The sequence below is a fragment of the Pangasianodon hypophthalmus genome, chromosome 15, assembly GCF_027358585.1.
Source record: "Pangasianodon hypophthalmus isolate fPanHyp1 chromosome 15, fPanHyp1.pri, whole genome shotgun sequence".
Taxonomy (NCBI): domain Eukaryota; kingdom Metazoa; phylum Chordata; class Actinopteri; order Siluriformes; family Pangasiidae; genus Pangasianodon; species Pangasianodon hypophthalmus.
In genome coordinates, this window is record NC_069724.1 from 3,816,816 (window position 1) to 3,829,802 (window position 12,987).

A 12,987-nucleotide genomic window follows, 5' to 3' on the forward strand; every position below is an offset into this window, starting at 1 on the left:
TTGTCCCAGATCTTTTCTTTTTTTGTCCAGCACCACTTTCGAAAGAAATGCTCCCTACCTAGGAGATATGAAACCTATTTTCTGATGGCAGAATAGCTTTAACACACACTGTCTCAAGGGCATACCATACTGCAGCATACCTTCATTTTGTGCAGCTAATTCTACACCGTGAGGGTTAGCTGAACTTTGAAAACATGATCTACTTTGCACCTGCACAATAAGAACAAGGGCATTTAATGCAGACCTGCTAAAGCCAGTCTACCTTCTTAAATTTTAACACTACACTGAGCTCACTGTGACATATGGTTCTTTAAAATCACTTTTATATTGTTGTGTGCAATGTCATATCAAATCGTAATTTGTAGTAAAACAGTGAAAAACAGCTAAGTATCTCTGGGTCTTTTTATATAATAAAGTATAATATCAACAGAAACAAGGAAATTAAGAAAGCCTTAAAAACCTGCAGTCCGTTTTTGTGCTATTCATCAGTTACAGCAGAAAATTAGTTCCGTAGCTGTTCAAGTTTGCACTCTGTCTCCAATTATAAGGTGAGAGAGAAAACAGACTGCAGCTATACAGCTGGTGTTGCCTGCCATCAAACCAAACTTGACAGGACATAAAGAATCCATATATTCGACAAAATGAATTTCCCAGAAAGTGCAGAAAGGAAGAATGTTTTTGGGGACGAGTTGAATGCCTGCTTTAGCAATTAAAGTAGAGAAGAATAAAGCACACAAAGATCTGGAGTCGTCAAAGCTTTCCTGTGCCTCCTCAATCCTTTTCTTTCTTGTTTTATTTCAAAGCGAAGAGATGGTGCAGACTGACTGGAGGGATAAAGATTCAATGAAAAAGCGAACACGCTTGAGCGGCTCAGGATATCAGTGCGGCACTGACTGCTGTTCAAATCCACTGGACGATTTCTGGACCCAATGTGTGTGCCAATGTGACAGCAGCTGGCAGTTAACCTTGGACGCTTCGCCGCAAAACTGATACTGATTTCTCCCAAACCTTGCCTATGGGCAAACCTAGGTATTCAAAGTATTACAAATTCAGATTCACAGTGACACATTTTTCTGGAGCTGTGATGACGGCAACTGTGGGATTGGCACCAGTAATTTTATTTTTGCTCCTTCAAAAGAGTTACCGTTATTTGTATACCTGGTCCTACTGTACCTGTACCTGACGCCCTGCACATTGCTCCAACACACCCAAATACATTAATAAGGGAGTCTTAGCCAATAAACTGGGTCAGTTGTAATGGGAAAACAGCACACAGGACCAGCTGGAGTACAGCAGTACAACAGTACTCAAGGACCAATGCTGGGAACCACCAACCCTCAAGGACATGCCAAAACCTGACCATGTCAATGCACTATTTATGATGCGTCTTTATGTATGGATCATCAAATAGTTGCATTATATCTTAATAATCGTAGTCATAAAAAGAGACATGATGATCATTGAGATAATTAAGATGCTAAGGTGTGGAATCTTTAACAGTGTTGCCAACATCCTAGTAAATCCTAGCAAGCAGAGAGGAAAAAAAGAATGTTGGACTAGACAGCTAATTTTTTTTGGATGTGCACCGAGAAACACTATGAAAACTGCAACAAGTAGCCAAAATTCTGGTGTCATCACTATTGCTAATTAGCAGTATCTCCATTTTTTTTTTCCCCAGACAAAGATACCAATGTTCCACTCTCTAGTTTTCTACTGGCTCATGAATTCACAGGTCAAAGTTCACCAGTGCAAAGTGAAATGCTACAAGAAGCTTTCATTTCCCTTTAGTGAACTGGCTTTTCCGCTGGTTGAATTTCATTCATGTTTGGTCTGCTGCTTTAGTTCAGATGAAAAAGAACAGTTTTCAGGTGTCTCTGATATCACTGTAGGAAGGGCTTAAAGTCATAAATGATGAGGCTAAACCACAAATCTTGGGATCACTGTTTTTAAACTGCTCTTTATTTTAATAGGGGTATTAAGTGATTTCACTGTTGAGGAGAGTACAATAAAGGGCTGAAGAACTCTGTATCGACTTGGACTCACCTCGGGTTTGGGCACTGGTCTTGCTAAGAATGGCCAAGTGTTTGTATAAAAAAAAAAAAAAAAAAATCTTGGTGCTGTGATTTCTTTTCGCATACACAAAGTTTGACAAGATGTAACGCCTTCAACTAAAAAACAGTCTAATCATTAGTTGAAGAAAGGCTTGGCCTTGAAAAGGATTTGATGGTTTTCAGCCTTGATCTTGACACAGTCTCTCTTTCATTTGGACTCGATCTTGACTTGGCCTCAACCTTCTTAAAACTCGGTCTCGGCTAGTCCTGGTTCTCTTGGACTTGAAAGGAGGTCTTGATTATAGCCCTATTACAGCAACACAGTGATTGTATCTTTGAATGGAAATTACCCAGAAAAAATACTATAATTTTGTAAAACTTAAGAATCACCACGTGGAGATTAATTTATTAGCCTCAGCAGTAATCGTGAAACATTCTCATTACACTCAGACTGAAAAAGTGCCTCTGTGGCTCTTTAGTTCAAGGTATTAAAATGGTTCTGTGCGAGAAATGAATCCAAAAATGAAAAAAAATAAATAAAAAAATAACAACACAGAACTGGCTCTTGCCACTGGAAGTTTTGCATTCATCACTTTAGCCCAACCTGAATGCAAGCAGACTGTTGTGTCTGCCAAAGTGAAAACTCCCCAAAACAGAGAAATCTGCTTATCAAAAAGTAAACAAACTTTTCAACCTCTACAGAAGAGTACTAAAGTGCAAAAACAACAAGAACCATGTTCCTTTTTAAATATCTGTGCATTCATGCAGTACAGACTATATAAATGAATACTTATATTCACAAGAGCACAATGTCAAACCATCTAGATTTCTACAAGATGATGCCAATAACATGAGAACATATTATTCTTTGCCAGAATGATATTGGAGAAATACTGAAATTATTCAGATGACGTCTCTGAATATAACACTGTTTGGTCATTTCGAAGTACTTGCCTGTTTATGCAGTTTTAGGTCTTAAACATTAACGGTTTTTGTTTTTCAGATGTTGCTGACAGAATTAGGGCAGTTGGTATCGGGTGCGAGCGTTAGGTGTGAGCGTTTGGTCCGCTGCAGGATTTCGCTGTGGTACCCTTGCACCAAATACTAAAGTGTTTTCCCAAAACTATTTACAGATTAATACATTTGAAACTTATTTCATGAGGACATTAGTTATTAAATGTCTTTCCATAATTCAACCATGTTTAAACCAGTCAAATTTCAAAAATTATAATCCAGAAAAATTATAATCCACTTCAGAGTCTTCAGACCAATTGCGATCATAATAATAGTTATATTATGTTGTCCTCTATTAGCGGCTTGTCAGGTTTTATAGTGAAATTACTACTGCTAAAGGTATGTTTCTCTGTTTAAGCACAAGCAAAAGCTATCCACGAGGAACCAAAGATGGCTTATGGGTAGATCTGGGTAACATTTAGACTAGGAGAACTTCTTTTATTAATAATTCAACAGAATTATAACTGACATGTCTTAAAACACAGCTCAGTTACACTGAAGTAGTTAACTGTAAAAAGATCAAATGAATGAAATGACCTTAGATGGTCACATCTTATTTTGAAAATTTCCACATTTAAAGGACACTGAAACAGAAAAATAAGGATGTAAGGACTGTAAAATGTGATACTAATTCCATGTTCCTGTTTATGAGAATAAGATTGATCATTGGACAGAGACAGAAGGGGTGTAATAACCTGACGAAACAGTCAAGCAGAATGTGGCTTTATTCAGCAGATTTTTTTTTTGGTTCAAAGGGTAAAAAAGCCAGATAACTGACCTTGTGCAAATTCTACCTGCTTCTAAACAAATAAACTCCAACTTTTTTTCTCAAACAAAAGGAATGAATGGATGGAAAAGGGAATCATCTCCAGGAAGACACACAGCCAAAAACACAACGAAGAACCATGGTTGCTGCTAACGAGCTGCTACTGTAGAGCAAGACCCACATGTATTGGGACATACACGTTCTAAAGAGCATTTAAAATAGACAATCACGAAGATTTGAAAAGATTTCAACGTTCGTGATCGCCTTCCCAGAAGTGACAAACTATAAGATTAAAATGAGAATATCTCCAATACTTTTTTATTTTATTTTTTCCAGGTATAGCGTCATATCGGTGTCCATAAGACTAAGAGACAGGTACCAGGACACTTGAAATGTGAGCTCTTTGACTAAAAAACAAGTAGAAAAGAAGCCTATAGTGATTGAGATGGCTGCATTTCAAGCGTTCAAATTAGGCTAGTTTTATTGACCCTTGGGCTTGTTTTTGGCCTGCACATTGGCCAGACACTCACTCACGCTGATAATCACATTAGTGATTTTATTCCACATTGCTCAATTGCAATGATGTCCTGTTAGGATAGAGTGTTAGACGCTCAACAGCTTAGACACTAGACAATCTGGACAAGGTCAGGGGAGTGTAATCCTAAATCCCTAATCCTGTTTATCTCAGCTGGACCAAATGCGTACACAAATGGCGGATAGATGCATATCGAGTGCACTTTGGAGCAAATGACAAAACCTGACAGTGTTGAAGCTCCAAATGCTCCACTTTAAGGAAATCATAGGTGTTTAAATACTGAAGAATAAATATTGTCTCAGATATCAGTGACCTGTCAAACCATGGCAGCTTACAACACCCAAAAATCAGGGAGATCTGAAGTTGGTGCTGTGTCATGTTGAGTTACGGAGTGCAGGAGCCAGAGGAGGAAATCAATCTCCTCTGTCAGCTCTTAAAGTCTCTCCAGCATCAGGCTATATTCACTCTGGCAGGCTAGACAGTGTGTGTGTGTGTTGGATTTTATCCTGAGCGTGTCTGTGTGCTCTCACACCCTGCCTTCCACACACATGGCACTCGGTCCAGTGTGCTGGTAAACAGTCTCGCCGGCCTGCACACAGTGTGCCGCCACCGTTCTGTTGCTCTGCCATCTGTGGCTAACTCAGGGACGGGCGGACTTGGCACGGCGCTTACATAAACCCCCTACGCACAACATGGACAGCATTCAGCCTGAGCCATGTACTCAGTGCACTGCTTATCTAATGTCCACTCTCATCAGCGGGCTCAATCTCGCGTTGCGCTTGTACCACGAGGCCCCAAAATCCCCAATCACCTGACCCTGGGGATGGTGGATTATAGAAAAACAGGAGGTGTCCTACTTGTCTTTGGAAAACTAAGGTGGGAAACTAGGTAGTGGAGAGAATAACGGCACAAGAAAAAATAAATGAATCCAAATGTAAAAAGTTGGGTCCAAATGTCTGAGACCACTGAAGGAAATGCCTTTATTTTGCATTCTATCCTAATTTATTACAAAAAAAATTTAACTACAAATTACATCATCAGCAATAACCTGAATGAACAGTAGAATCTCACTGGTAGTATTTGGTTCGTCCCCCATTTGCTTTAACAAAAGCATGAACTTGAGCTAGCATGGACCCCAGAGATTTGTGTAAAACTTGACAATCCACGTTAGATTGTTAGATCAAATCCGTCAGAGTTTCGTCTGAATATGTGCTTCAATGGAAGAGATAAGGCTCAGGGAAAGTCTGGCACTATGTAGTCGGAAAAAAACAAAATCGCTTAAATTTAAATAGTGACCTAGAACAAGTGCAGAATCATTGCATATACAAGATACTGAATATTTCTTTGTTTTTCAAAATTCTAAAACTGTTAATTTCCAGTTTCATATTAAATAAAATAATCAGATTTTCAACCCGAACCCCTCTGTAGGTGTTTATCCACCTCTAAGAAGCTAAACCCAAATTTAATGGGTGTTGCCCAAAGATGTCTACAATCATCCAAAGTTAACCAATCACCCCTGTCATTCCAAAGAATAAAGAGATGGGAAGAGAATCTGAAACTGTGCATGTTGGATATGCAGCAGAGATTCTAGCGAATCCATATTCATACTGCTTCCTTAATAGTTAAAGCCACACCTTTTATTCTCAGTTATTCAAGTGTAACCAAGAGCCAGGCTGGATTAAAGCAAACAGCCAAGCTCTGTGGAAAAGGCCCTGCTTCAGTCAGTCCTGAGATGCAGGTTTGATGCAAAAATACCTTTTAGATGTCAGTCTGAAGGAGCTGTTGTATGTGTGTTTGACAGAGAAATAAAAATAAATCAATGAACTGTCAACCAGAAGCAGCTCTCATCTCAGTTCTGGTTCAGTGGTGAGAAGCACGGCACTTGTTTGAGTCAAATGCTTATAAAGCCATCCTTTCATCTGACAATCTAAAAGAACGTTTCATCCATTCTCTGTACCGCTTATCCTACACAGGGTCACAGGGAGCCTGGAGCCTATCCTGGGGGACTCGGGGCACAGGGATGGGGTGTCAACCCATCACAGGGCACAATCACATATATACACACACACACACACCCATACACACACCCATACACACACCCATACACAAACCCATACACAAACCCATACACAAACCCATACACAAACCCATACACACCCTGTGGACAATTTAGAGATGCCAATCAGCCTACAATGCATGTCTTTGGACTGGACCTGGAGGAAACCCATGGAGCACACAAACTCCGTGCACACACACATGCTAAGCCACCGTGCCCCCCTTCAATACTGTTCAATACTGATATTTAATCTAACAGGAAGTAGCATCCTCCAGGGCATAGGTTCTCAACCTTAGGGTCACGACTCCACATGGGGTCACCTGAGATGCGGATGAGGTTGAGACTGTTATTTATAATGTATGCACATGTTATTTATAATCTATACACATAAACTTGATTTATGGAATATTTTAAAATAATGTACAATTATTACAATAAATAAATAAATGGGTCTGCGTGTATATGTATATATACATATATATATAAATAAAATCTCAAGTCCCTTTACATATAAACATTTCCAGGTAAAAATACAAATCTTTTCCAAATCTAATTCCAATCTTTTCCATTTGTTACTGAATTGGAACATGTTAAGTAGGCCTGCAGGTCTGAGTTGATCCGTAACCTTGCCCTTACCTCTTCCTGTATTCCCATGACAGTTTGCACCTGTTTCTTCCAAGTTCAGCTTTTACCTCCCTACTTCCAATAATGCGAACCCAGCAGTACAAATTCCCAAAATAAAACTACGCAGCCTGTTTTCATGGTGGCATTCTGAGAAACACAAAAGTGCTTATGCAACGTCTCCTTTCTCGCAACAAGCATTTTCAGGAGTTTATTAAAAAAAGTTTTGATTTGTAGTCAGTCAGCTCCTCTACGAGTGTCCTCAACAGCCATGCAGCAGAGGATAATTGGCAGAGGTGTGCATCAGCTAGCGATTGGGAACAAGGGCAGCGATTACATGCTAGGCCCAGATGCTTGGGAGCACCTTCGTCCCTCTCCTCTTAATTAGGCTGCACAACACGGCGAGCACCGCGGCTATTTTTAGACTCTTAGGCTACCAAAGGCACACAAAGAGCTCAAAAGGGTGGGGGAAGAGAGAGAAAGAGAAAGAGAGAAATAGAGGCTTTGTTTTAGAGGACAGTGGCATGCCGACTGCTCCATTCGCAACAGTGTGTGGAAAATACAGCTAGGAGGGATTTGGGACAGTAAAGAAAGATGAATTGTTTCTGTTGCAGATTCATGAAATATGAAGTTAAAAGTACAAAACGATAACTCTTTTTCTTCAGTCAAAATGATCTTGTGTTACATATGAGAAGAAAAACATTTAAGCAAAGTAAAAATTGTGTAAAGCTCACGTGGTTAGACACACCATACCTAAAGTATCTGCGACCCATCAAGATCATAAAACACTGATATCCTTGATATCCCGTTCAAATGCTCTGCCAAGCCGCGACAGCAGCCTCTGTCAGTTGCGGCTTGGTTTGAGGGATTGCTGACTTCAGATTCCCTCTCGATAAATGAAATGCATGCCTAGTTGGATTTAAATCAGAAGACTTGGCCAGTTTGAAATTTTCCACTTTTTCCCCTCCCGTGATTAATGCCGAGTGCACGCTACACGAGTTTCAAAATCTCAGAATCGCTGACCCGCTCACACTACATGACTTATCTCTGGCAATCAGTTGTTTGGTGGACATAGGGTTATGCACACTACACAGGCGCTCACAGAGGAGGGTCACACACTACAAGATCTTTGATTACAGACAATCAAAGATCCCTCAGATATGGCTTTCTCACAAAAATAAACCTGACAGCTGTCTACCATGTGGTTTTATGACAATTTTGGACAGAAACAAAAAGAAAAATAAGAAATAAGAGAAAAATGATGAGGGGGGATTGATTGGAGATGTGCAGACGGTGAGGATCTCCTGTTCTGCAAAGAGAACTGGAGGTAGAATGCAAAAAGGTAGCTATTTTTATACTGCGTCACGTTTGTTTTTATTGCCGCTATTCCAAACAACCATTTGGATATGACACAACAAACAATACAAATAGCTGAAAAACTGGATTCAGGCATCTGCTGTGCGTGACAGGAGATGAATTTTATTTCCTCTCAGGCTCTCATTGGCTGTTTCGAAGAGCTGTTTTTGCTACTAGTTGCAGAGCGTTTCACACTCCTAAATTTATTACCAAGAAAATCAAACATGCTTGAAAATATCTGCTATTGCTCGCAGACTGAGGAAATTGTGTACACTACACAAGCGATACCACGTAATGTGACGTAAATCTAGTGTATGTTATTGCGCAAAATGGCAGCTATCTGGAATCCTCAGGTAAGGATCATTTGCAGTCCCTATTTTCCCCAGCGATCATTCTGCTAAAGGTTTCACCGCATCGGTCGATAAAACTTTACAAATTCCAGGCTGGCCTTTCTATTCTTGCCGCTGATGAGATGTTGGCATTTGTAGTATAAAATCTTTATTTCTCCCCATGAAGTCTTCACAGAATGGTGAATCGTAATATTTTCTGTGATTCTCAAATTTACTTTTCCTGTCATCTCAAGTCAAATGAAGTCCGAATATTGAGAAATGAATATATTAATAAATGAAATAACATTACAAAATGTAAGATATTAAGTAAAAATTAAATTTGACCTCTTAAAATGATCTGGATCCCATTTTGATCCTGAGTTTGGGTTACTATCTGTGACAGATAGATTCATATGTTCTGCCTGTCTCTGAGTGGGGTTCCTCTAGGTTCTCCAGGTTTCCTCTGACCTCCCAAAAACATTCCGGTAGGAAGAATGGCTCATCCCTAGTTATAAATGTGTATATAATTGTGTGTATGTATGGTGCCCTGCAATGGACTGGCATCCTATCCAAGGTTCCAAAGTCTCCTGTCTTGCGCCCAACATTCCTGGGATAAGCTCAGGATCCACCACAACCCTGACTAGTATAAAGCGGTTACTGAAGATGAATGAATAAACTTTTTTTTAAAGTACATACACTGGTTATTAGGAGGATTAGCTTCTTTTGGCTCATCTCCTTAATTTTCTGCCTCTTCTCCAGGCCAGCTCATTCTTTAAAGACCTGGTCCACACTGCTACTCTGTGTGCCAGCCTCTGCCATTGTGAACACACTGCTATAGTGCCATTAAGATGGATGTACCAGATTGTGTAATCTCTCGCTCAGCCCCGCGCACTATTGATCCGGGACGGCTGCACACCGTCGGTTTAAATGCCGTGAAGTGCAGGTTTTTATTAGCTGTGATTAGATTAGACATAATATGATTGAGGCTAACTGGATTGCACTCAGAGTGATGGAGTGGAGGGATGACAGATGTGAATTGCTGTCCAGAGTTTGGAGCCTAATAGGATGGCTGCATAAAAGCTCTGCTTAAGAGACAGTGACTGGCCTGTTTTTGTGGTTTTGCTCTTACTTGCCAATTAGACTTGTCTATCTGACAAACACTTTTGTCTAGCTGACCCTGGTGACAGAAGAGGAAAGAAAAAAATAAATAAATAAAAACATGCCTCAAGGTCAGCTAGTAGTGGAATATTTATCTGTATGCTATAAATGAGAACCAGGATTTCAGAAACCATAGCCACATTTACTTCAGGTTTTGCAAGAATTTTCATATTAAGACTAACAAGAACAGTTGTCTAACAGTTTTCAACTGCCATACTAGAAAAAAAATCCACAATGTTATCAGTAAACCTCCCACCATAGATCAGGACAAAGAAACATGTCCCGCCCCAATTCGAGCTGACCTAAACTTGCGTCTAAAGCAAACATTCCAATTTTTTATTTTTTTTTTGGTAAAATACGCTACTAATGGAACAGTACTTTTGTTTAATAATATTACAGTTTTTGTTACCTTTTTTTTAATTTAATTGAGCGTACACCACACTACATAATTTTAGCTGCAATTTCGCAGTGCTCGTGTATTGTGAATGGACGAGCAACGATATTTTCTCAGACTGTTAGTAACTGCAGAGGCTCCAATATTTTCAAGTATGCTTGACATTGTCAGAAATGAATCACATAGGGTGAACCCCTCTGTGACTAGTAACAACAGAGTTGAGAAACAGCCAATGAGAGTAGGAGATATAATCAAATCCATTTGTTGTCACGCGCAGCAGATCCCTGAATCCAGGTTACCATCCATTTGTTAGTGTAGGAGGGCAAGGACAAAATGCGAGCACAATAAAAATGCTTCGATAAGAAGTTATTTGGCATGTTACACCCAAATGGTTGTTGGTAACAGCAAAATAAAAAATAAACATGACACATAGTATAAAAATAGCTACTTTTTTGCACTATGATTTACGACCATTTTCTTACAAGCTTCTCTTGCTTTCAGAAGTAGTAGATGAGACCTTAGCTTGGGTTAAAATAATCCAGTGCTCTCTGACGTAACATGAGAACAGAGATGACATGGATTCAAAGAGGAATGTCGAGTGTATGGAGCACATGACTGGAGGCTTGGACTAAGTAACCAGGCTGGAATAAGATGATGAAAACGTGGCCAAGTTCCTCAATGCGAAGCCTTGCAGCGGGGCAAAAATAACTAGTGTCAATCTTTTTGGCATATTCTATATGGCCCGTGGCTCTTGGAAAATGAGAAGGGTGGGAGGGGGGAAGGGAGAAAAGAAACAAGGGGTGAAGGAGAAAGATGGGAGGAGCAAAAGCAAAGCAAAAGGATAGCCATGCATAATGCATCATGCTGACATAAGCTGGGAGGGGAAGGACAGCGTATTTACTCTATTGGATTTCCGTGGAAACAAATAGAATTGACCATCCCTGAGATTTATCGCATCGACTACCAATTACATGGGGAGAGTCGTCCAAGGGTTCGATCACTAATGGGGTCAGCCTTTATGGTACACCATCAAGGGTCACGGTATACTGAAAAAATTGAGTTCATTAGCCACTTGATTAACTAGGGAAGAAACAGGATTGGCCATTTTGTGTGTGGGCTTATTCTTTTAACATTCAGTGATTGCTGAGTTCTTACTGCATTTTTTTTTTTTTTTTTTACTTTGTTTGCATGTCTGGGCTACAACAGAATATGATTCAATAACTTAAAGCTCTTAACCTGAGGCTATAGGAGAAATGTGGCACAGATGTCTCTGTACAAATAAGCACAATTACTCCCGTTTAGCTCTGATGCAATTATTCCTGTCTGGCTTTGATGCTAGGAATGTCAAATCTGTTTTTCCATGTGCTCAGAGCACTGTGTGGTGTTTGCCAACATCCGCATTTTCAGCATATTTTGGGGGAAAATGAAATAATCAGTACTAAAGCAGATGGAGCAAACATTAGCATGTCTACCTGAACTTGCCTGCTAATCCGTTTTCAAGACGAAACATTCAGTAAGTCTCACAGCCCTGAAGCAGGCCAAAGTACCAAAAACTTTTGATTAGCTTTGCCTGTAGCCTGAACGCACTGCACTTTCATCTCTGCTTTGACATGGGAAGATAAGAAGTAAATGGATGGCTAAACGTTCTCAGAGGTCGTCTGCATGTGACTTTTGGACTTGTTTGGGGTGAGACTCCGCCTTGTGATCATCACCTGTGTCCCAGAGAACCACCCCACTTGACTCCACTGGCACATGGCAATGCCTAGTGCTCTGATGCCAAGCCCTGCCAGCTATGCCAGGTGGTTAAAGTCAGGGGTATAAACCTGTCCATGAGAAAAGCTCTGGGTGTGCATTTACTGCCACAAAGAAACACTCATATCTACCACGAGCTGCACAGCTTGACAATGGTTTTATTGTTTGGTTTTAAGACAGCCATCTTTTATTGTTTTTCCTTTGGTCAAAAAGTATAGTCATTATAATACTTTTGATTTAAGTATACAATATAGTATGTAGTACAGTAAAATTATGTCTGGGTCCCAACAGAGGATTATCAGGCTCACTCTTGATTGATTTTACACAATATGGCCAAAAGGTTGAGGACACCTGACCATTATACCCATATGTGGTTCTTCCCCAATCTTTTGCCACAAAGTTGGAAGCACACAATAATTGTATAGGGTGTCTTTGTACTTTGTAGCAACAGTTTGGGGAAGTATATCAGTGTATCTGGCGTCTGTCACATTTTCAACATCGGTTAGAATTGTATAACTCTGATCAAGGCTTTAGCAACTCGACTTCATTTATGCAGTGGTGGCTTGAAACCCTCATCAGACATCATTTTCTCTTTGACTAAGCTTTTTCTGATAAACAACGTTCAAGAAATGCATGAGAGCTCTCACAGTTACATAATCAGCCGCTTGGATAATGAGGCTCGTCAGTGCACATGTCCTCAAACACATTTTATGACACCTTTCTTCATATTTTAAGCCCTAGCGGGATGCTTGATGGATGCTCTTTGAAGATTTGCACGACCTTGATTATCGGAGCATCACGTACATAACGGTCAGGTTCACAGAAGTCGGCCCATGACTCCTGAGGAACTGATTTTAGAAAACTGTGATAACTGAGATGCTAAGTGGTCTAAGGTCTAAATGGTCCTAACGCAGATAATGCTGTGATGTCTAGCCTGGTATTCAGGCTATATCAG

At 40.1% G+C, this 12,987-nt stretch overlaps 1 protein-coding gene across 1 annotated transcript in view; it reads right to left on the reverse strand.

Moving 5' to 3' along the window:
• The window catches only part of ndst1b (N-deacetylase/N-sulfotransferase (heparan glucosaminyl) 1b), a 73,998-nt gene that overhangs the window by 29,873 nt on the left and 31,138 nt on the right, over nucleotides 1-12,987 (reverse strand). The gene's annotated exons all lie outside the window — the stretch shown is intronic.